The sequence below is a fragment of the Myotis daubentonii genome, chromosome 1, assembly GCF_963259705.1.
Source record: "Myotis daubentonii chromosome 1, mMyoDau2.1, whole genome shotgun sequence".
NCBI classification, from domain to species: Eukaryota; Metazoa; Chordata; class Mammalia; order Chiroptera; family Vespertilionidae; genus Myotis; species Myotis daubentonii.
The window spans coordinates 184007507-184031007 of NC_081840.1; the positions used below are offsets into that span (position 1 = coordinate 184007507).

A 23501-nucleotide genomic window follows, 5' to 3' on the forward strand; every position below is an offset into this window, starting at 1 on the left:
GCTTCCTTGGTGCACCCCCTAGTGGTCTTTGTTCGCAGTCTTATAGATAAATCTTGATTGTTGTAGCTAATTCCAGGGAGGGTTTGACCTCCAGGCCAAGTGGCTGTGAGGATCAGCTGTGTCAGCAGTGAGAGAACTTCTGTCCTCTAGGGAGGTGCTAATCTAGCCTTTGCCCGAGGCTATCCGGCAAATGCCTCTGTGCAGGGCTTGGGCGGGGTAGGGTGTGTCGCACAGGATCAACAGGGTGGGCCGGAGAGAGCAGTTATGGCGGCTCTCAGTCCTGTCCCCAGGGGCTCTGCCTCTCTGAGTCCCAGCACCCGCTGCAAAGCTCGGAGAGAAAGCTGCACTCGCTCTGACCGAAGCCAGACAGTCCCGCTTCTCCCGTTTGAGTCTGGGTCCCTAAAGACTCGCCCGGATCTGGAGCTCAGAGTCTGCGACTCCCTCCCGATTGAAAACAACAACCGCGCCCTCGGCCGCCAGCCTGCTCCGCGCACTCCGCACCTCAGAATTTGACTTCAGCACTGCGCCTCCTCTGAGTGTCCGTGTGCGTTTCTCTTTCCTCCTAGTTGTAGGACTTCCACTCAGCCAGCGTTCCTGTGGTTCTGGGTGATGTCCGTTCCGTGTTTTAGTTTCACTTTTGAAGTAGTTGTTCAAAGCAGCAAACTCCGGCGTTAACCTATGCCGCCATCTTGGTTCTCCTCTAGTGATTGAGTCTTAAAAAATATTTTTACTAGCCTTTTTTTCTTTGTTAAATTTGCTACTCATTTGCCTATTATTTCCATAAAAAGTGTTTAACTTTTTTTCTTGAGCTATAGAAATTTTTATGCATGAGATATCAACCGTGTTATCCTATCTAATAAAACAGAAACATGGTAATTGGCGTAGGACCGCTACCCTTCCCATTGGCTAATCAGCGAGATATGCAAATTAACTGACAGCCAAGATGGCGATAACCGCCAACAAAGATGGTGGTTAATTTCCATACTCGCAATGATGAGAGGCGAAAGGGGAAGGATGGAAGAATGGTGATCGGCAACCCAGGCGGCAGGCAAGAGTTGGGGGGTGGGCAACGGCTGCCTTTCCCACCCTGCAGCGGGTGATCACCATGGGAAAGCTGGGGTTGCCGGCTGGCCTGCGGCCCTGATCGCCATGGCAATTGGAAGGCAGGAGGGCCGGAGCGCAGGCCAGGCGGCAACCGCGGACCCCCACCATGGCAATCGGAGGGCGGGAAGGCTGGGCGCAGGCCTTGCAGCAACCCCGGACCCCCACCATGGCGGTCGAAGGGCGGGAGGGCGGGGCGCAGGCCAGGCAGCAACCCCGGACCCCCGCCATGGTGATGGGAGGGCGGGAGGGCCGTGTTGCAGGCCAGGCAGCAACCGTGGACCCCCACCATGGCAATCGAAGGGCAGGAGGGCCTGCGTCCCTCAATCGCCATGGCGATCGGAGGGCGGGAGGGCAGGGCGCAGGCCAGGCCGCAACCCGGACTCCCAGAACCTCTCTTAAAGGTTCTCTTAAGGCAGTTGGCGAGGGACCTCGGAGAGCCCCAGGGGGTCCTGGTGCCAGCAAAACTGAGACCTGGGGTGGCTCTCCCCAGAAGGTCCAGAGAACAGCCACTGCAGCCCGCCCCCACCCCAGTGCAAGGCATGGCACGCTGGGCCCGAGGACCCACCCCCTCCCAGAGGCCCCTGGCTTGCTCATACAGCCCTGGTCACATCACCGGAGCAGCTATAAGGCACAGAAAGCACCATGGATAGCCGCTTGCTCCCACTTGCATTTGCTAAGACAAGGCCGGAGGGTGTGAGGGCCGGCTCACATCTCCTTCTCCCTCCTTTTGCTCCTCCTCTGGCTGCTTAGCTCGCCCAGCTTCTTATCCAGGCTCCTCTGCAGCTGGGCCCACTTGGCGGGGTCCAGGGACCAGTCCTTGGCCCCACTGCCAGCGTACAGCACTCCCACCCAGCTGATCCTCTGCGGGGCGTGGGCGCGGGCCCTTTCCCCACAGCCATGGATCTTGGGCAGGCAGTGGCTGAGGCAGTAGCGGCGGCTGCAGTGTGGGCAGAGCAGTCCCGGATTACGAGAGGGATGTCCAACTACTGGTTTAGGCCCAATCCCTGTAAACTGGCAGGACATTTTTCGAGGGGTCCCAAATTGGAGAGGGTGCAGGCCAGGCTGAGGAACACACCCTCCCCCATGCACGAATTTTGTGCACCGGGCCACTAGTAGATAAATAAAATTATCTGTCTGACTGAAAAATAGTCCATCATATGAGCACATCAAGATTTATGTAGCTGTTCCCTGATTATTGAATATTAGGTTGTTTCCAATTCTTTTTCTTTCCCCCCTTTTTTCCTTTCTTCTTTTCTTCCTCCTTTGCTTTCATTCTTCCTTCCTCCTATTATAAAAAGCATCATAAACACCTTTGCACACATGTGGCTAAATTTCTAATTATTTCCTTAAGAAATGTTCCTGGAAGTGAAATGACTAGATCTAAAAGTATGAATAATTTTAAACTCTTGATACATGAGTTATTTTTCAGAAAGAACAGGGGCAGCGAAGGAAACAGAGGCAGGCCCAGAGTTGAGCAGCTGACACAGTATGGGGAGCTGTGTCCTGCAGCCGCAGTGGCTGAGGGGCTGGGTGGGAGGGCTGGGCGGAGGGGCAGAGCATCAACAGTGTCCGCTATAGTATTATTAAGCCAGTTTTAAAGTTGAGTAAACTGGAATTCAGAGGGGTTACCTGTCCACAGTAACATTGCAAGTAAGTGGCAGACTGGGGATCCATTTAGTGTGACTGCAGCCCTATATTCATTACTGCTCCTAAAACATGTTAATGTTGTAGGCACAACCTAAAGATTATGGAATTAATCACAGAAATGTAGAGCTAGGAAGTACATCCGAGATTCTTTTTTAAAAAAATAAATTTGTATTCATTTCAGAGAGCAAGGGACAGGGAGAAAGAGACAGAAACATCAATGATGAGAGAGAATCCTTGACTGGCTGCCTCCTGCACTCCCCACACTAGGGATTGAGCCAGCAACCCGGGCATGTTCCCTGAGCAGGATCTAACTGTGACCTCCTGGTTCATAGGTCGATGCTCAGTCACTGAGCCACACTGGCCAGGGACATCAGAGATTCTTGAGGCTGTTTCCTAGAATAAGGATCAGGAATCGGGAAAGTGACATTAACTTGGAAGCCTGAGATCACAGTGCTGGATGGTTTTAGACAGGATCTAGATCCATTCCAGAACAACATCGCAACCGCCACACACAGTGCTCCTTTCACGACAATGCACAGCCCTGTAGGTAAATATATTTAACTCATTTGGAAATAAAAAGATGCATATTTATTTTTATTACAAATGTAATATACTTTAGATTTGAAAGCCAAAATTAAGGAATGGCTTCATTTCTTCTAAATAGTATCATGCGCCCTGTGCCTGATGGAACCTTAAAGATTATTACATATTTGATTATTTCTCTTCTTGCTGCCTAACACTTTTCCCTATGAAGTCATTTCCTAAATAAAAGTGAAATTAACTTAGCAATTAAAAATAAATGAGCTACTTGTTATAGTCTCTAGGAACCACTTGGGATGAACTAAAGTGTTATTCAATTAGCAGACTAAAGATTGTCTGCATAACCTTATTCATGTTCACCATTTCCTCGGGGTGCTATTAATAGAGACTCCTGTAGTCTCTATTTAAAATATTAGGAAACTAACACAAGGTGCTTTTTTCCTAGCACAAAAGGCAATCTGTAAAGACACATTATAAGACTGTAACTGCAATCTTTTAAAATGAGAAAAAAGTCATTATACCATTTTTGTCACTATTTGATGAACTAATTCAATGAAGTACAGTAAATATTCTCATTTGAAATAACAGTAAAACCATTGCTTGTGTTTAGTGGGAGAAACAAATCTTTTATTAAAAATTTAACTTATGAGTTAATGTGGGGATTCTAATTTTAATAAGAGCAGTCACAGATGTTATAATGATATGATAATATCATCCTTTCTTCATAAGGAAGATTCTATATCCATACACATTGACCAGTTATTTTATTATTTTTGCAGTTGATTAAAAAAATTATCTCCTTATTTATGTTCATTTTATGAATATTTATTTTATATTCTGCCACATGGATTGCTCGGAAGCTTTGTCCTTGTCTAAGTCTGAAACTATGGTCCTTATTTTCTGTACTCACCACCATACAGATCAGCACATACCACCCTTAATTCCCGTCTTTTTGGAGTGATGTGATTTTTTTTCTAATGCACTGTGTCTTGTCCCTGTAAAGTCCCGAGTATTTCTGCCATCATAAACACAAATTTCCAAGAAGGTCCTTCTTCCTCCCTGGGAGTGGAGGGTACAAAAGGAGGAGAGTAAGCGGAGAGGAGGGTGCAGAGCAAGTATGGAAACAATCAACTTTGCCAGAAGAAGCAATGTAATAAAACCATGTACTGAAAGCAGTATCATGTGTTACATTCACACCACCATTCATATATATTTAGATAGCAGCAGCTATTTTGTTTCAACATCCTAGGAGATACTCTCCTAATGGAAACATGTGTAATCACATGGCTAAAAGAGAGCCTCTCACTTTACTCTATCATCTCCAGGCATATCCACCCCTGATAATTTTGGGTAAACAGGACTCATCATCTTTGAAAAGGTCAAAAAGAAGAGAAAAGTGTCTTTTGAAAAGCACCCTTAGTAAGCATTCAGAGTATAAAGTACAGTTCAACTCTTAAAATGTCAATACTTTATCTCTCACTTTAAGAAGTGCCTCCAAGTAGCACTGTTGCTACCTTCTTTCTATATTCAAGATCCGGTGCTTTTGTACTAAGTACTTTCCTGTGCTGTAGTGTTCTCAGACTTTTAGATAATGGCCCACTTAGCAAGTGCTACCTCCCCCCCTCCACCCGCCCCACCCGTGCACTCTAACAACTCTCCAACACCAAATGGGTGTTTAACAATTCCATTCAAATCTGACACTGTGCAAACCACACAGGTTAACAGCTCAGTCCCAAAAGACTGCCCCCATTTCAGAGCCCAGCCACAAGTCCAGGGGGCCATATGCACTTCTGATGGACCAGCTTGACTATAAATTTGGCAGTTCCTATGACTCTTTTTAGATTAATTCGCTAGAATGGCTCATAAAATTAAGAAAGCACTATACTTTTAAATTTTTTAAAAAATGTTTTTAATTTTTTTTTCCCAGAGATGGAGAGAGGTATAGAAACATCAATGATGAGAATCATTGATTGGTTGCCTCCTGCATGCCCCCTACTGGGGATGGAGCCCCCAACCTGGGCATGTGCCCTGACCAGGAATTGAACTGTGATGACCTGGTTCAAAGGTTGAACTCAACCACTGAGCCATTCCCTTTTATTGCCAAATAGTATTCCATTATAGAGATTTACCACATTTTACTCATGCATTTATCAGTTTGTGGACATTTGGACTGTTTCCACTTTTTGGCTAGTATGAATAATCCTGCTATGAGTATTCATGTATGAGTTTTTATGTACACGTGTTTTATTTCTCTTGGATATATGAGTGGGAGTAGAGTTGCTTTGTCATTTGGTCTATCTATATTTAACCTGAGGAGTTGCTAAACTGTTTTCCAAATGCAGAACCATTTCACATTCTCATCAGCAGCGTATGAAGAGTACTAGGTCTTATGTCTTCCCTGGTGAAGAAATTAAAATTCTTCCCCTAGGTCCAATTTTTTAAAAACCTGGGAAAAGACTTTATTTGGCCTGGCCTGAGTTAGAGACTGACCTATTTTCTTATCTCTGTTATTAGAGAAAGGATTACATGAGAAGGTAGCTATCCAACGCAAGGCTATGAGGAGTATTTCCCTGGACAGTAATATACTACTGCCCTAGGCAGACAAAATGCCTGCCACAGGAGCCTAAAATTCAAGGCTAGTGCTACCTCCTAAGTGTGTGGGAGCATTGGGTTGATACAATGACTGGCATTGTATACTACTGGCCTGTAGGTGTGTATGGGGCTTGGGGGTGTAAATGTTCTGAAATGTACAGACAGTCTCATTCAATAAAGATGTGTCCTGCCCGAAGGGCCAATACTGTTCCAGCTGATAAACCCAGTCCTGTGATAATGAACCCCCCTTCTCATAGTTGGGGGCATACCTATTCAATATAAATATTTTTCCCCAGCCTGCCTTTGCAGCTAGAGGTGGCCATGTGATCGAGTTCTGGTCAATGGACTGTACGCAGAAGTGCTGTGTCTAACTTCTGAGAAGTGTCCTTGGAGCGGGTTTGTGCTCTCCTCATTGTCATTCTTCCTTCCTGCCAGCTGGAATGCAGATATTGACGGCTGGTGCTAGAACAGCCCTCTAGACCTATAAAAGGTCAATCCCATTTTGAGAAATCATAGAACAACAAGATGGGAGGCATATGTAGAGCAAGCATGTCAAACTTGCGGCCCACAATGAATGTTTTTGCGGCCCAGGCAATATAACGGTGTGAGCAGATACTTACAATTATGAAAGGAAATACGTCTCCTGTCAGATCCAGAATTACTGGCATTCACCTTGGGTCAGTTTTGAAAGTAATCACTGCGAACAAGATTTCCCCCAAAGTAGGAAAGATAGAAGAGAAGAGATGCCAAGTATCAGGAAGAAAACCTTAATTTTATCATGGCTCTTGTTCTTTTTTATTATATACTATACTCTTCGAAATAAATCTACATTTCTATGAAAAATGGATGCTTTTGTTTTTTTGCGGCCCACATAAACTTAAACCTTGTTTATTTGGCCCATGTTAGCCTTTGAGTTTGACATGCTTGCTGTAGAGTGCCATACCTACTCTGGGCTGCTCATGATTATGTGTGAAGAAATAAACTTCTGTCTTAATTAGACTGCAGTTTTGGTTTTCTGTCACTCTTAGCTGAACCAAGTCCTACTATCACCATGTTCGATGTGCCAGCACCTTCTCTAAGTACCATCTGTGAAAACACTGCACGCATTAACTCAATGATTGCCCACATCACACCAATGAGATAAGCACTTCTGCCACACACTCCCATTTTAAATGGAAAAACCGAGGCTCAGAATAATTAAATACCTTGCCCAAGTTCATACCGATTTCACACGGAAGACGCTGTGTCTCCAGAGCCCATGCCTAAAACTATCCTGTGAGACACCAACAAATGAATGAACCCAGAATAAGCCGATAATGATAAAAACCAAACTAACAGTAATGCACTATTAATAAGTGAAAAGACTTGGCATCAGAACCTCAGATACCTCAATATACTAGTGATGACACATGATAAGAAACTGGCCCTTTGAAATTGGGGAGAAACCCAACTCTCTGCATATGTGCACTTGCCAAGCGTTTTTGTGGCTGCCAGGCTTCTCAGTCGCGTGCTAAATTAGAATCCTTAGCACTCTAGATGTGTGCCAACTGCCGTTTATAAATATTAAATGGTAATAACGCATGTGGGAGATGACTAACTATCCCCTGGCTGCATGCAAAACTGAAAATCTATGGAATTACACTTCCTTCCCATGTAAGGAAGGAAGATATGCTTTTGTCAAATTCAGGCCATACCTTGAGAAGCATTCGTATAAAATGCTGTATGTGGAATGAAGTCTCTTGTTTTACATCCATAGCCCTCTGTTTCTTTTCTTTTTTTTAATTTTGTTTTATTGCTTAAAATATTACAAAGAGTAGTACATATGTCTCTCTTTTTCCCCCCCTAGACCTTCCCCCGGCCTCCCCTACCCCCCAGTGTCTTGTGTCCATTGGTTATGCTTATATGCATGCATACAAGTCCTTCGGTTGATCTCTTACCCCCTACCCCCTACCCCCAACTCTCCCCGGCCTTCCTGTAGCCCTCTGTTTCTTGTTCCTTTGTATCTCGCATTGTCTCATATGTTTCTGTATGTCTCAGATTGGTTTGAAATTTAGGACATAAAGTGTTGTGAGATGATTAAATTCCTCTTGCAACTGCATGGCATTAGGGACACAATGATGACTAAAAATGATCCTCACCTTCTGGAAACTCACAGCCAGTCCACTCGGGGAAACATGGCCAAGGCAAGTGCAACCCAAGGTGAGAGGTACCGTAATAAGGCATGTTCTACAGGAAGAGAACAGGAGTGGTTATTTGTTGGCGAAGGCTTGAACAATCACTGGGATTCTGCCAAATGGAGAAAAGAGAAATCAGGCTGAGAAAAAGAGTAACAAAAACACAAAGCTGTAGAAAAAAATGGAAGAGGCTTAGGGAGTGACATTTATTTAAAATTATATGCATGGATTACTATACTAGTGTATATTGTGAAAACAAACATAAGTTGAAATTATAAGGAAAGAAATAAGCAATTCTAAAGGCACTGCTAATCATGAACATGGTAAAATTGAGTTTAAAAAAGTGAAAACAGAAAGCTTATTAACTTTGTTTTCTAACTTTATAATGTCTAATAATATGAAACCGGGCAATTTATTGATTCCTGTCGGGGTGCTTTATTTTTATTTTTTTCCAGAACAGCGATATTAGGAAAGGTTGTGAGAGGAGGGGAAAAGCATGATAACTCTACTTAGGAATGAGCCATCACTCTGAACACAAAAATTACACAGACTTACTTGTATGTTGCACACATACAAACACAAAGATATTGCCAATCATGATGCCTTTTTACATTATTATCAGCTAATACCTTAAGCCTCACTATACACTTAAGGAGGAGCTCATCATTAAAGATGAAGAGTGTACATTTCTATTTCAAGCACTTTTCCCGTAATTTTAAATTTGGGAGCCAGTTTTTGTGAGGTGTGGTTAAATGGTACTGCTACAAGTCTAATTGCTGAAGGCTCATATTTGGTGGAGACTTAGTCCCGTAGGCTTAAAGTTTAGTGTTATCTTTAATTCACAGATTCTTTGTGAGAAATACTTTAAATCATTTGCCTTCTTGGTAAAGATTAATTTAAAACTAGATGATATAATCTGTATTACCCATTTCAAAGGGGTAAAAGGACAATAAAGTTACAGTATGTATTGAAAAAAAAAACAGATGAGAAAGATACTATGGACCCCTTCCTATTACAGTATCTTCTCTTAGGGTACTTCCCTTCCTGCCTGTGACATGAGCTAGTCCATCTGTGTATGTGTGGGGCAGCTTCCTTACCCATGTATGAATGCAATGAACATAGCACCCAGTACATAGGAGGCATTCAATACATATGTGTTGAGTGAATGAATAGGGAGGAAGGGTAGATTTTAAAGATCTTGATCTTGTAAGCAACAAAGAATCCATTCAGAGTTGTTTTGGAGTTTTGGTGGTTGTTTTAATACAGTGATGGCGAACCTATGACACGCGTGTCAGAGGTGACACGCGAACTCATTTTTTTGGTTGATTTTTCTTTGTTAAATGGCATTTAAATATATAAAATAAATATCAAAATATAAGTCTTTGTTTTACTATGGTTGCAAATATAAAAAAATTTCTATATGTGACATGGCACCATGTCGTAAGTGTTTCCCTCCACGTCCTGCGTGGTTCAGGGTTCGGGTCTGGAAGAGAAGCCGCACAACAAATGAAAAAGAAAAGACACAGGATAATTTGGGAATATTGGGGGACCAGGCGGGCGAGTCCAACTCAAGAGGAAGGACTTCCACTGTGCTCAGGCCTCACCAAGCTTTTTATAGTGAGAGGTAAACAAGGTAGTGGTTACCAAAGTTACACGGTTCTTGTGAGTTTCACTTGTTTACACCATGGTTATACTTCCTGCACTTCCTCAGCCCCTTAGCTTCCCAGATAAGATCTAGGGAGTGTTATAAGGTCAAGCCTAATTATGCTAAGAGGACTGAGCCCTCTAAGCTGGGAATTGTTCCTGACTTTGCCAACAGGTCAGTCTGAGGCTTAACCCTATATCAGCTTCCCACAGCACCAGAGTTAAGTTAGGGTTTTTCAAAATGCTGACACTCCGAGCTCAAAAGGTTTGCCATCGCTGTTTTAATAAGATGGTGACATGATCAGATCCAGTTTTTAGGCCTATAAGATGAGCATCAGAGTGGCGGATGGACTGGAGTTGGAGAGGGCAGACTAGAGGCAGGGAGATTGATTAGCAGGCTGATGCAATAGTCCCAGTGAAAGGTAGAAGAGCCTGAAATGTCAGTGGCCAATGAAATGGACATTAGACAAAGTTCAGGTTGACAGGACTTTATGACTAATTGGCCTGGGGGTGAGGGAAATATCCAGAATTAATTCAAGTTGTCTAGTTTGGATGCCTGTGAGCTAGATAATACAGAAAGAGTGACTTTGTGGGGAGGGAAGGATAATGAGGGCTGGTCTGGACATGCTGATTTGGGCCTACAGAGGCTCAGCAAGAAGCTGGCAATGTGACCCTAGAGCTCAGGAGAAGGCCTGCATGGAGCTACATACTTGGAGGTGATAATTATTTGATAAATATTTGATGAAATGTCTCCCAAGGAGGAGATATGTTTGAAAGAGGGGTCCATCCTGTTACTTCTTGGCTTTAAAATGCTTTTGGTCACATGATTTAAAAGATAAAGTCCAAATGTCTTAATTTTATACCCCAAAGTCTCCCCAGTCTAACAACCCATCTTGTTCAGTCATTTATTCCATACATCAGCCTTTATAGAAAGCCTGGATGCACCGTTGTATGTCTTGGGGACAGAGAGATGACTAAGTCTTTGTTGCTGCCCCAGAAGAGGTCTATTGGGGAAAAGAGACAACAAAATAGACGATTAGCATTCAGTAAAATAAGGATAGTAATAGAGACCATCTCATATGGTTGTAGCAAGAATTAAGTGAGTTCATACACATAAAGTCCTAAAACTACTGAATATGCTATTACTATTATTATTATTATAGGAGGGGTATATAATGGGACTGGGGTGTAATTCCCTTGATTGGGCAACTACTGAGCTGAATCATGAAGGAAATTTGAATTAGCCAGAGTAAAGGTTGGAGAAAGACATTCCTGAACTTCCTCCTGTTCCCTTGTGTAGTGGGTTGAATGGTGTTCCCCTTTCTCCCCCCCCCCCCCCACCACCCCAATGATATGCCCATGTCTAAATTCCTGGAACCTGTGTATGTTACTATAAAGTAAATAACTGTAAAAAGGTAACCATTTGCAGATGTCATTAAATTAAGGATCTTATGATCAGATCACCCTGGATGATCTGAGTGGGCCCTACACTCAATGACCAGTGGCCTTGTAAGAGACAGAAGAGGAGACCCACAGAAAAGAAGAGAGGACCATGTGAAGATACAGCCAGATGGGAGTAGTGTGGCCACAAGCCAAGGAAGCCAAAGAGTGTGGATAGTTATCGGGGCTGGAAGAAGAAAAGAAGGATTCTCTCCTAGAGTCTCCCGAGGTAGTCCAGTCCTACCAGCACCTTGATGTCTAATGTCTGGCCTCCTGAACTGTGAGAGAAGAAATGCCCGTTACTTTAAGCCACCCAGGTTGAAACAATGCATTACAGCAACCCTCTCCACAGCTAATTCTTTGCTGGTGGTGAACAGAACACACCCCAGGCCCTCATGGAGTCTGTATTCTGGTTGAGGGGTCACACAAAAATAAACAAATACAGAGTTAAATTTATTTTTATTATTTTTAACACTTATCTTCATTGTTGAAAGTATTACAGATGTCCCCCTTTTTTCCCCATTGGCCCCCTCCACCTCACACCTGTACCCCCCACGCCCCCGCCCCCCACTCCTCCAGGCCTTCACCACACTATTGTCTGTGTCTATGGGCTATGCATATATGCATATAAATTCTTTGATTAATCTCTCCCCACCCACCCTACCTTCCCTCTGAGATTTATCAGTCTGTTCCATGCTTCTATGTCTCTGGATCTATTTTGTTCACCAGTTTAATTTGTTTATTAGATTCCACATATGAGCGAGATCATGTGATACTTGTCTTTCTCTCACTGGCTTATTTCGCTTAGCACAATACTCTCCAGGTCCCTCTACGCTGTCTCAGAGGGTAAGAGATCCTTCCTTCTTATAGCTGCATAGTGGACTGTTAGGTACTGTGAAAGTTAAACTCCAGAATTTCATATCAAATTGTCCACTTGCCATTTCTACTTAAGTGTCTAATGGGCATCCCAAAGTTAACTTTCCCCAAATAGAAATGCCTGGAGGTAGGAAGCTGATTTTTTTCAAGAGAGTCAGGCTAGACCTCTGGGTGGAGGTGACAGTACAGGAATGATGAGGCTGAGCTACGGTGGTGAATGAAAGGGGAGGTTCAAAGCAAGGTCCTTATTGTTTGTTTTTTTGGGGGGGAGGTAGGGGAGGGCACAGTGCTTGGAGGTGAAGAGGGAAAGAGGTTGAAGATCCAAGGGAGGAGGTAACAGGAGTAAATCCAGGGGAGGCAGAGTGACATGGGGCAGGTGAGAAAGCAGCCCAGGGATCAAGGTCTCCAAAGGGAAATAGTAAGAACAGAGCAGGGACAAAGAGATGCTGACTCAGAGGAAAACTGTCTGGGTTTGAATCCTGGCTCTGTCACTTTTGGTTATAAAATAGCAGGAAATTACATAATCTGGATCTTGATTTCCTCATCTATCAAATAAATAAGGATAATAATAGCTCCTACCTCATGGGCTTTGTTAGGAGACTTAAATATGTTAATGTATGCAGAGTACCTGGCTCCATGGCTGGCACTGAGTATGCAATACGTGTCATTATCACTATTAAGATTATTAGAAGTAGCATCAGGTCTAGAATGAGAATGTGAACACTGGAAGGAACTTCAGAACCCCCTAGTGCAGTGGTTCTCAATCTTCTGGCCCTTTAAATACAGTTCCTCATGTTGTGACCCAACCATAAAATTATTTTCGTTGCTACTTCATAACTGTAATGTTGCTACTGTTATGAATCGTAATGTAAATATCTGATATGCAGGATGGTCTTAGGTGACCCCCGTGAAAGGGTCGTTCAACCGCCAAAGGGGTCGCGACCCACAGGTTGAGAACCGCTGCTCTAGTGTCTAATTCTCTTATTGTACAAATGGAGAAACTTGGGCCCAGAGAGTTTGTAAATAGGCCAAGTTTAAAGAGCTAGTTAGGGGCAGAGTCCTCAAGGGGAGAAAATGGTCAATTGGATCAAATACTCCAGAGAGTTGAAGAAAGATTCTGACTCTAGTGCAAAATTCTAGATTCGGGTCAACTTAATTCAAGCATTAGTTCCATAAGACACTGAGCTCTATAACTGTTCTTGTTCTATTTGCAAAATCAGGATATGCATGGAAAATCTGCTAACTAGTTTAACAAATTTAAATCCATACCTTGTGCCCTAACCGGTTTGGCTCAGTGGATAGAGCGTCGGCCTGCAGACTGAAGGGTCCCAGGTTCAATTCCGATCAAGGGCATGTACCTTGGTTGCGGGCACATCCCCAGTAGGGGCTGTGCAGGAGGCCGCTGTTCAATGTTTCTCTCTCATCGATGTTTCTAACTCTCTATCCCTCTCCCTTCCTCTCGGGAAAAAAAAAAAATCAATAAAATATATTTAAAAAAATAAATAAATAAATCCATACCTTGTAAAGTTGGCAATGGAGGGAGACTTTCTACTTGGAAGGGACCTTGCTCCAGACCCTGACATTAACTTTGGGTGTCTCTCACACTAATGTCTGCTGCAGACACAATCAGCAGACTGGCCTTAGGGGGACAAAACATGGATTTTACAATTCCTCTCATTGCCATAGTACAGCGGAGACAAGTTATATTATTTAAGCAAGATACTACTAAAGGTTGGACCCCTAATGTTATGGCTGGTCATGAAACTCTTTTCTTCTCCTTTAGATTCCCTTCATAAGTAAATTCATTTAATCCCATAGCTTTAAAACACCATCTCAATGTCCCAAACTCTCAAATGTACATCTCCAGCCTGACTTCATCCCTGAGCAATTACCTACGCTAGATCATTACTTAGATGTCTGGTGGTCATCCTCCACTTAACCTTTCCAAAAGCAAACACTTGACTTCCTGGCCACAAACTAGGTCTTACCTCCATATCCCCCGTCTTGGTAAATTTATGTCCCACCCACAGCACATTCTCTAGGGTCTCCTCCAGAATATTTTCCAAATCGCAGTCCTTCTCTATACCTGATACCTTGTTATTCCAAGCTGCCGCCTCTCTCACCTGGCCCTCTGTAGTAGTGTCCCAACTGGATTTTCTGCTTCTAGTTTATAGCATCTCCTGTCATCTCTTCACACGACAGCCACAAGTCTCTTTAATACATAAATCACATGTTACTCTCTTGATTGTAAACCTCCAATGGCTTCCCATCACATTAGGACTAAAACCCAAGATCCATGAGACCTTACAAGATCCAGACCTTTCTCATTGTTTTGACTTCTCACACCAGCTTCCCTCTCTCACTAGGCGCCAGCTTAGTTCTAGTTTTCTGTTCCTCAAACAAGCCATGCTGATTGCTGATGTACCAGGTGTACCAGTTAATAATGCAAATTTTTTTTTCAATAGATGGAGTTACACATATGTTGATATATATGTGGTTTGATATGTATGCTATTTTGTTGTATTGACAGCAAGCTTCAAAACTTCACATGTCAAATTTTCTGAAGGTGTTAACATCATAGATATTTTTACACTTAAAAATGTCAAATTTCGTGCCAAAAAAAGAACATTTGCGGGAAGTTTTAATTCATTACTTTATTTTGAAGAAAAGTGCTGCTGGAAGTTATCGTATACTTCAGGAAGCTTATGGTGAACATGCTCCATCTCAAGATACTTGTGAACGCTGGTTCAAACGCTTTAAAAGTGATGATTTCGATGTGAAAGACAAAGAACGTCCAGGTCAATTTGAACCACCCTTTGATCGTAAAATGACCAGAATGGGCCAGAAGACACGGCAGAATAATTTTGCTTCATAATAATGCACCACCACACACTTCAAAACCAGTTAAAGACACATTAAAAGATCTTGCCTGGGAAGTATTAACACACCCACCGTATTCACCAGACCTTGCTCCTTCAGATTACCACTTGTTCCGATTGATGGCACACGTACTTTCTGAGCAGCACTTCAAAACGTACGAAGAAGTGGAAAATTGGGTCTCTGAATGGTTTGCCTCAAAACAAGAAAAGTTCTATTGGGACGGTATCCACAAATTACCTGAAAGATGGGGAAATGTGTAGCTAGCAATGGACATTACTTTGAATAAAGCACTTTTGACGTTTCTCTTGAAATTATCGTGTTTCCTTTGATTACAAAATCTGGTACACCTGGTAATATTACCTCATCTCTCTCTATCTGGAATGGCTTGCCCCACCGCGCTCCCCTCTTCTCCGTCTTCACTTGGCTGTCTCCTCCTCACCACAGAGGTCTCTGCTTATTGATGTTTTCTAACAGCAGCCTTCCCAGTTCATGCTTGTAGAGTAGCCCTCTAGTCAGTCTCTACTATATCCGTTAACTTTGTATCTGATCACTTATCTAGTAATATTTTCTTATTTACTTTTATGTTTATTGTCTGTTTCTTCCCCACTGGAATGTAAGTTTTCTGAAAGCAAACTTTCTGTTTGGTTTAACCACTTTGTATTCAGCCCCAGAAAAGTGCACACATGGTAGGCATTCAATAAATACTGACAGAGAAAAAAAGAAAACAAAGGGAGGGAGGGAGGAAGGAAGGGTGGCTTAGTGCAGAGAACCCTCCATCATTACATTATCTGGTTTATAAATTGGAGCCTTTACTTCACCAGAAAATGCCTTCCCCTTCTTCCTCTTGTTACTTTAAAGTGCCCTGGGGAGTGCCCAGAAGTGGAGAGACGACAGAGAAAGAGAGAAGGGGGGGGGGGGGAGAAAGAGAGAGAGAGAGAGAGAGAGAGAGAGAGAGAGAGAGAGAGAGAAGGGAGGAATAGGAGAAGGAGGAGATAAGAGAGAGAGGGAAAAATGGAGCGTGGGCAGGTGCTCAGGTTTTCCCTCCTGCCTTCCTGCCGTCCACCTTAGCTCTAGTTCCACCTGGGGCTCTGCCCACCTACCTGGGTGACTGACATTGGGCAGGTCTACTTTCTTGGGTGGAGATGTCACTCTGCATTCACAGTTGAAGTTTGTACTGAAGGCAAAGAATAAACACATCAGAATATATCTTACAAGAAACACATACATATTAATAGCAAGGAGAGCTACTTTCTACAAGGCAGTGATCTCTGTTCTCCACACTTCCTATACCTGATCTGAGGGTCCGATAAAAGAGAGTGCTCTGGAACCTGACACACGTGTATAAGTCATTGTATCACACTCTTTGCTGAGTGTATCTGTTGCTGAGAGCAGAGCAAGTACTGCTGGCAAAATGCCATCTATGTTACTCATGCCAAAATGCTGTTTTCCACTACTTAAAGAGGCATATTTTTTAAAGGATTTACTCAGGTTATTCTTGGTGTCCTCTCCATCCTAGATGACTTCAGTACCCTTGTGTAAGGCTCCTTCAGACCCCTCGCGTTGATGCCGTCGTTTCCAATGCCTCTCACTTCCACTGTGCGTCATCCACATGGTCGTACCCTGAACCTTGTCTTCATCTCCAAACTATTCCACTTAAGCCCCAAGACTTAAGAATATTTGATGATCTGCTCATAATGTCCTAACCTTATTATTTTATATCCCCTTACTCCCATCTACCTGCTTTCCGACCTCAGAGGGACTGCCTCAAAACTTGTCTCCCAATCTCTTAGCCTCCTAATTAATGCAAAAGCCAATTCTCCTCTCAATGGCCAAAACGCCTCTGCCCCCGTCCTGTCCCAGAGAACCGCTCAACCTGAACTCTGGACTTCGGCCCCACCCCCAAGCCCTATTTCATTAAATATTTACTCTCTCCTCTAGGTCTTCAACTTATCTTTTCCTGGCTTCCTTCCCTCAGCACATAGACACGATGATATCTCTTCTAACTACCAAAAAAATAAATACATGATCTGATATTCTCCTTATCTATCATCCTCTTTTCTCTTTCCTGTTGTGGTCAAGCCCTTCTCTCCCTACACTCATCCCACTCACCTCTCACCCCTCTGAACCTGACTTCTGTCCTCACCTCTCTTCTGAAACTCTTCCAGCCCGGGCCTCAGGAACCTAACAGGCCATGGTCACATTTCACTTCTTATCTAACTTGGCGTCCGCTCTAGAAAGCTGTTCCTCCTTCTGCCCCTGTACTTCCACTTCCATGAAACCCTGCTCAGTGGGGCTCCTCTTCCCCGCCAGCTGCTCCTAAGTCTCCCTGACAGGTTTCTTTTCCTCTTTCTCTTGGGTAAATGTGGATTCACCCTCCACCCCTTCCCTCCCCACTGCCTGTACATCTCTTTCTAAGCAATTTTATCATTGCCTGTGGCTTAAATGGCCACTTATAGATGCTAAGTCATACATTTTTGGAGCCTCATACCTATATTGCCTTCTAGACATTCCTGTTTTTATGGCCTCTAGGCACCTCAAATTTAATACACCCCAAACTGAATTTATCATCTTTCCCATTTCCAAAATCAGCTCTTCCGTTTATACTTACTGTACGTGTAGATGTCAGCAATCATCTGTCCAGCAGCTCTGGCTGGACACATGGGAAAGGCCAAGCTCGTGGCTCACCCAAGGCTCCTCTGGCTCCAAGTCCTGCTGACTTCACTCACCAAGTCTCTCTCCAATCCATTTGTTCGTCTCCCTTTCTCTGACGGCTGAACTCGGACCTCTGCATTCCTGCCCTGAATCTTCTCAGTGACTTCTGGACTGTTCTCCCTGCTGGCAGCTTCATCTACCTCGCCCAGCCTTAAGACCTGATACTGTTTGTCACTGTTATTCATTTTTCTTTTCTTTAGTGTCCTTTTCAAGCTAAAAAAGTTATGTGCTCTCATTGTAAAATAGTTTATAAGGCTATAAAAAAAAAAAGGTTAAAGTCACCCCTCATCCATTCCTCAAGTCTTACTCCTACACACACACACACACACACACACACACACACACACACACACATTTCTTCCTAAAAATAAGATCTTAGTAAACATGCTGCATTTCTTCTACTTTAAAAGGTTTTTGTTTGTTTGTTTTTACATTTTATCATCTCTGAAAACAGTATATACCATACAATGAATGGTGTCTTAGATGTGGTCAAATACACTATTGTTCTACGATGTGCTTTTTTACTTGTTAATATGGGTCATGATTTCAAACCAGCACTTCTTTCCAGGATGATCTTTCTAAAATACAAATCTGGTCAGGTCACTACCCTCCCAAGAACTCTTCACAGGACCCCCTCCCTGCTCCCCTCTTCGTCTTCTGATTCCCTCCTACTTTTGTAGTCTCCTTCCCAGCACATCCGCACACATCCTCTTCCTTAAAGCCAAGTGGATCTACTAGTATTTGCAGTCAGTTCCCCAAATACACCTTGCTGAGCCGATCTCTGTGCTTTTGCACCACTGTTCCCTCTGCCTCTTCCTCACCTCTTCTACTCAGAGTTGCTTCTTATTGGAAAATTGTTCTGGCTCCCCAGGCCGAGCCAGGGTTCTTCCTTTATGCACCACCCCTCAGCTTTTCCAGCTTCTGGAGCATATCTTCGCCAAGTCGCTTAACATACAGGTTTGGGCCGTTTCTCTTGTTAGTTGCTCCCCACAAATAGTGAGTCCTTGAGCATGTGTTCTTTCTACCCATTTCCAGTAGTGCCGGGGCGACATGGCCTCACCTGTGGCTCCATAAATATTGTTGGTAATAGTGAACAGTACTTGAAGGGGGGCATAAAGACGCTCCCTGAGAAAAGGTGGAAAGCATTCTAATTAACCATCCCCTTAGCCAAGAGCGAGAACGAGTAGAGAAGGTCTGAATGCTAAACCATCTGGACACCCAGAAATCAAAAGCAACTGCATCCCCCCCCTCCCTTCTCCCTTCTGCTCCTCCAGATCTACTTGTTTCACCCTAAACTAAAGATAATATCCCATCAACAACCATGCTCTTGATGACCCTTTCCTTTCTCCCCAGCCCTTATAAGTGCTTCAAGTCCTTTTGCCACAAAACCCTTTTTTTAAAAAAAAAAAGATCTTACACCATGACCAAGCGGAATCCATTCCAGGGATGCAACTCTGGCACAACATTCGCAAATCAACAAACATGATACACCACACAAACAAACTGAAAGACAAAAATCACACGATCACATCAATAGATGCAGAAAAAGCACTTGACACCATTTTTGATAAAAACTCTCAGCAAAGTGGAAACAGAGGTATCATACCTCAACACAATAAAGGCCATACATGACAAACCCACAGCCAACATCACACTCAATAGGCAAAAACCAAAACCATTTCCCCTAAGAACAGGCACAACACATGGAAGTCTGTTTTCACCACTGTTATTTAACATAATTATTTACAACATTATGTATGAGACATTGTATCATATATTTTCCTAAAATTCGTCAACAATGGTAAAACAGCATGGGTTTTTTCTCAGAGGAGATTATTATGAAAATTTATTACAGGCTCAATATTAAGAGTGTTCTCAATATAGAATAACTAGAGGTCTGGTGCACAAAAATTTGTGCACTCGGAGGGGGGTCCCTCAGCCCGGCCTGTGCCCTCTCACAGTCTGGAACCCCTCGGGGGATGTCCACCTGCTGGCTTAGGCCCGCTCCCCAAGGGATCAGACCTAAGCTGGCAGTCAGACATCCCTCTGGCAGCCCGGGAGCCCTCAGGGGTCCAGTTGCCAGCAGGGAGCAGGCCTAAGCTGCAGTCGGATATCCTTAGTGCTGCTGAGGAGGTGGGAGAGGCCCCCGCCACCACTGCTGTGCTGGCAGCTGGCAGCCTGGCTTGTGGCTGAGCAAAGCTCCCCCTGTGGGAGCGCACTGACCACCATAGGGCAGCTCCTGCATTGAGCGTCTGCCCCCTGGTGGTCAGTGTGTGTCATAGTGACCAATCATTCCCAGTCGCTCTGCTGTGAGGGTCAATTTGCATATTACCCTTTTATTATATAGGATAGAGGCCTGGTGCACGGGTGGGGGCCAGCTGGTTTGCCCTGAAGGGTGTCCCGGATCAGGGTGGGGGTCCCGCTGGGGTGCCTGGCCAGCCTGGGTGAGGGGCTGATGGCTGTTTGCAGGCTGGTCAAGTCCCTCAGTGGGGACCCTCACCCCATGGGAGTGTGGCCAGACTGAGTAAGGGGCTGATGGCTGTTTGCAGGCTGCCCACAGCCCCTTCGGGGGAGAGGGGGGTCGGTCCCACTGGGGTGCCTGGCCAGCCTGGGTGAGGGACTGATGGCCATTTTCAGACTGGCCACGCCCCCTAGAGACCCAAGCTCCCAGACTCTCCTTTTTTTCTTTTCTTTCCTTTTCCTGGGATTTATTTATCTTCTATAATTGAAACTTTGTAGCCTTGAGCTGAGCCCAGGTCCTGCTGGAAGGCCCCTCCTTGAGCGGAGGCCACAGGCCACGGCCGGCTGGAAGCAGGTATCTGGGATTTATTTATCTTCTATAAATTGAAACTTTGTAGCCTTGAGCAGAGCCCAGGGCCAGCCAGGGCAGGCGGGAAGCTTGGCTTCCTCCATTGCTGGGGGCAACCCAAGCCTCCTGCATGCTCCAGCTCCATGGCCTCCACCATCTTAGTTGGGTTAATTTGCATACTTGCTCCTGATTGGCTTGTGGGCATGGCTTGAGCGTAGTGGGGGGATGGTTAATTTGCATGTTTCTCTTTTATTATATAGGAGGATTCCATAGCAGATGGCTCTTCAGACAATGGCTATAATAGCTTTATATCTTAATGTACCAAGTTGAACCAATACAGATCAAAGTTCAGCATAAATGTAAATTCCAAGACTCAGAGGAGGTACAGTGCGGGAGTAAAATACAGAGGTACAGAGGCGCATGCGGAGAGGGCTGGCGGCTGAGGACATGGTTGGAGGGAGTCTCAAGCTCTGAGCTCCAGTTCTGGGCGAGTCTCTGGGGGCCCAGACTCATACGGGAGAAACGGTAGGAACTCGAGGGCAGCTTTCTCTCGGAGGTGCTTGCAGTGATTGCCTACAAAACCCTATTTTTTTAAAAAAAATCCTCACTCGAGTGTCGAGTAAGACTCCCTCCACGTTCTGCGTGGAGTAGGGTTCGGTATCTGAAAGAGGAGCCGCACAACAAATGAGAGAAAAAGACACGAGATAATTTTGCAATATTGGGGGACCAGGCGGGCAAGTCCCGAAGGACTTCCTCCACTGCTCAGGCTGCTCCAATCTTTTATTGATCTGGAGTAGCCCTTAGGGTAAGGAGGTTTCAATGACACACAGATCAGCAGACAATTTCCAGGAATAGACAAAGTATCTGATTAGCTCATCAGTATCTGATTAACAATAATCAACAAGGATCTACATAAGTACCTAAGGAATTAAGGGAACTAAGGTGGGGATGCTTCAACTATTATTACCTATATTAACTGGGTGGTTCCTAGATTACCTGGGTGGTGCACAGTTCTGACCTTTGCTAGGGCTTCAAAGGTTACTAGCTTTTGGAGGTCTCTGTCTAAACTCAGCTAGTGAAAACAATGAATGGACTCCGGCACTCGAGGATATTTTTCCATTGATTTTTAGAGACAGTGGAAGGGAGAGGAAAGGACACGCAGAGAGAAACATCGATGTGAGAGAGACACATCGATTAGTTGCCTCCAGCACGCACCCTGACCAGAATAAAGTCTGTAACTGAGGTATGTGCCCTTGACTGGAATCAAATCTGGGACCCTTCAGTCCATGGGCCGATGCTCTATCCACTGAGCCGAACCGGCCAGGGCACAAAACCCTTTTTTTAACAAAAGTTTTTAAAAGTATCAAAGGGTTTTTTCCCCCCACTTGCCACTCTTAATCACCTACCTGAATTTCCTGTCTGAACTCCTTCCTGCCCTAGGTGTGGGCACACCTCTCCGTCCCACTAAGATGCAACACCAGGAAATAAACACAAAAAGAAGCTGAAGTTTAATACAAAACCTTTATTTTAATAACCCTCCCGAAAAGCTTGAAGCTAATGTTCCACCTCAGTGGAAACCATCATCCCCCTCTCAACCCAGTATTGGGTTTAAATCTAGAAAATGCCCCAAATAGACAAAAATGTTTCCCATTTCTCCTTTCTGACATAGATAACAAAGCCAAAGGTTCCAATTCATTCACAGAAAAATACCAGTTACTGCTGGGGACTTAAAATAAACCTCAGCTAATGTGGCCTACGTGGCCGTCACGAAGACTGAGTTACGCTAAAGCAGGTTGACAATTGTGGGGCCAGCATACTTTCAAGACCCTCCCTTGGCAGAAAGGACATGGACTCAAGACACAGTCAGAAATGGTAGAGAGAAGAAGGAAAGTGAAAGATGAGGGTTAGTATAGGAAAGAAGCGTGGTAAATGGCAGGGCAGGGGAAAAGAGAGACTTTATCATTGGAAAAGCATATAGTGGACAGAGGATTTTAAGAAATAGTCTTGCTGTGACATTTGGGGCTATTATGACGGAAAGAAATGCAAAGACAGCTAAGAAAAAAATGGCAGGGGGTGGGGGGGGACATGGAGCCAGATAGGTGAGTAGATAAGACAATGAAAGTATCTTGGGAATGTAAACAGGACTGATAAAGAAACAGGACCTCTACTCAAAGACCTCAATAAAAGAAAGAGCAGGACCAACATATGCACAGATGAAACGAAGGGGAAAAGCAGCTGCTAGGAAAAGTGTTGAATTCTACTGTCTTGAAGAGGCCGGTGAAAAGGGCACCTCTAGCTACAAATGGACTCCAATCAGGACGTTCACGGCCTCTGGACAGAGAATTAGAATCTAGGGACATTCTAATGTTCAGGTAGTGGGGTCAAATCAGGCTACTCTGTAACATGCTTAACAGCTGGATCTGTGTGTGGGGGGGGGGGGGGGGGACTTACACTCAGAGGAGAAAGACAACTTCACTCACTTAAGTCAACACAAAAGACATGTACAAAAGTCCCTTTGTTCACAAAGTTGAGGGTAAATAAAAACGAACACCTGGCATCACATACCTCAACAAGGCACAATTCCTGATCATTTTAGCTGGTGGGAAAATCGACTGTCAGACTGATTTTCCCTGCACCTTAACCTGAGGCCATCCCAAAGGAAAAGGAAAGGCCGAAGTCACCCTGTGACCTGCAGAGTGATGTTTCTTTTCGGTACAGAGGAGGGTGCGGGTACCCAGGCTGCATCTCCAGACCCAGAGGGCTTGTTTGGGATGCAGAGTGAGTTTCCCCAGACGCAGGGAGCCTGAAATCACTACCCCACAGCATGGGTAAAGAAAGGCACCTTTTAGGGCAACCGCAGAATGTCGGTTAAGATGCACCTTTCCCACACCCCTCGACTTCAGCCATTAGCAGCTCCAGGGGAGGGCAGGGACGGAGCTCCCCTGGCTTTCGTTTCCTACGTGGCTGAGACCCAGAGGAGAGGCCGGTCGCTGACCTACCTGCCTTGCATTTCCTGGGCCTGGAGCTGTTCGTGGCCAGCGCCCGCTCGCTCCCGCCCTCACCCACGGGCGCTCTCCTAGGCT

General features: G+C 44.5%; 1 long non-coding RNA gene across 1 annotated transcript; it reads right to left on the reverse strand.

Moving 5' to 3' along the window:
- Positions 1-2866: 2866 nt before the first annotated feature.
- Positions 2867-23351, reverse strand: LOC132217529 (uncharacterized). The gene is made up of 6 exons (XR_009448908.1): positions 22984-23351; positions 21825-21882; positions 15998-16071; positions 14141-14227; positions 8022-8109; positions 2867-4350 (listed from the first exon to the last, which is right to left on the reverse strand). It is a non-coding gene; the product is annotated as an uncharacterized LOC132217529 (long non-coding RNA).
- Positions 23352-23501: the final 150 nt, after the last annotated feature.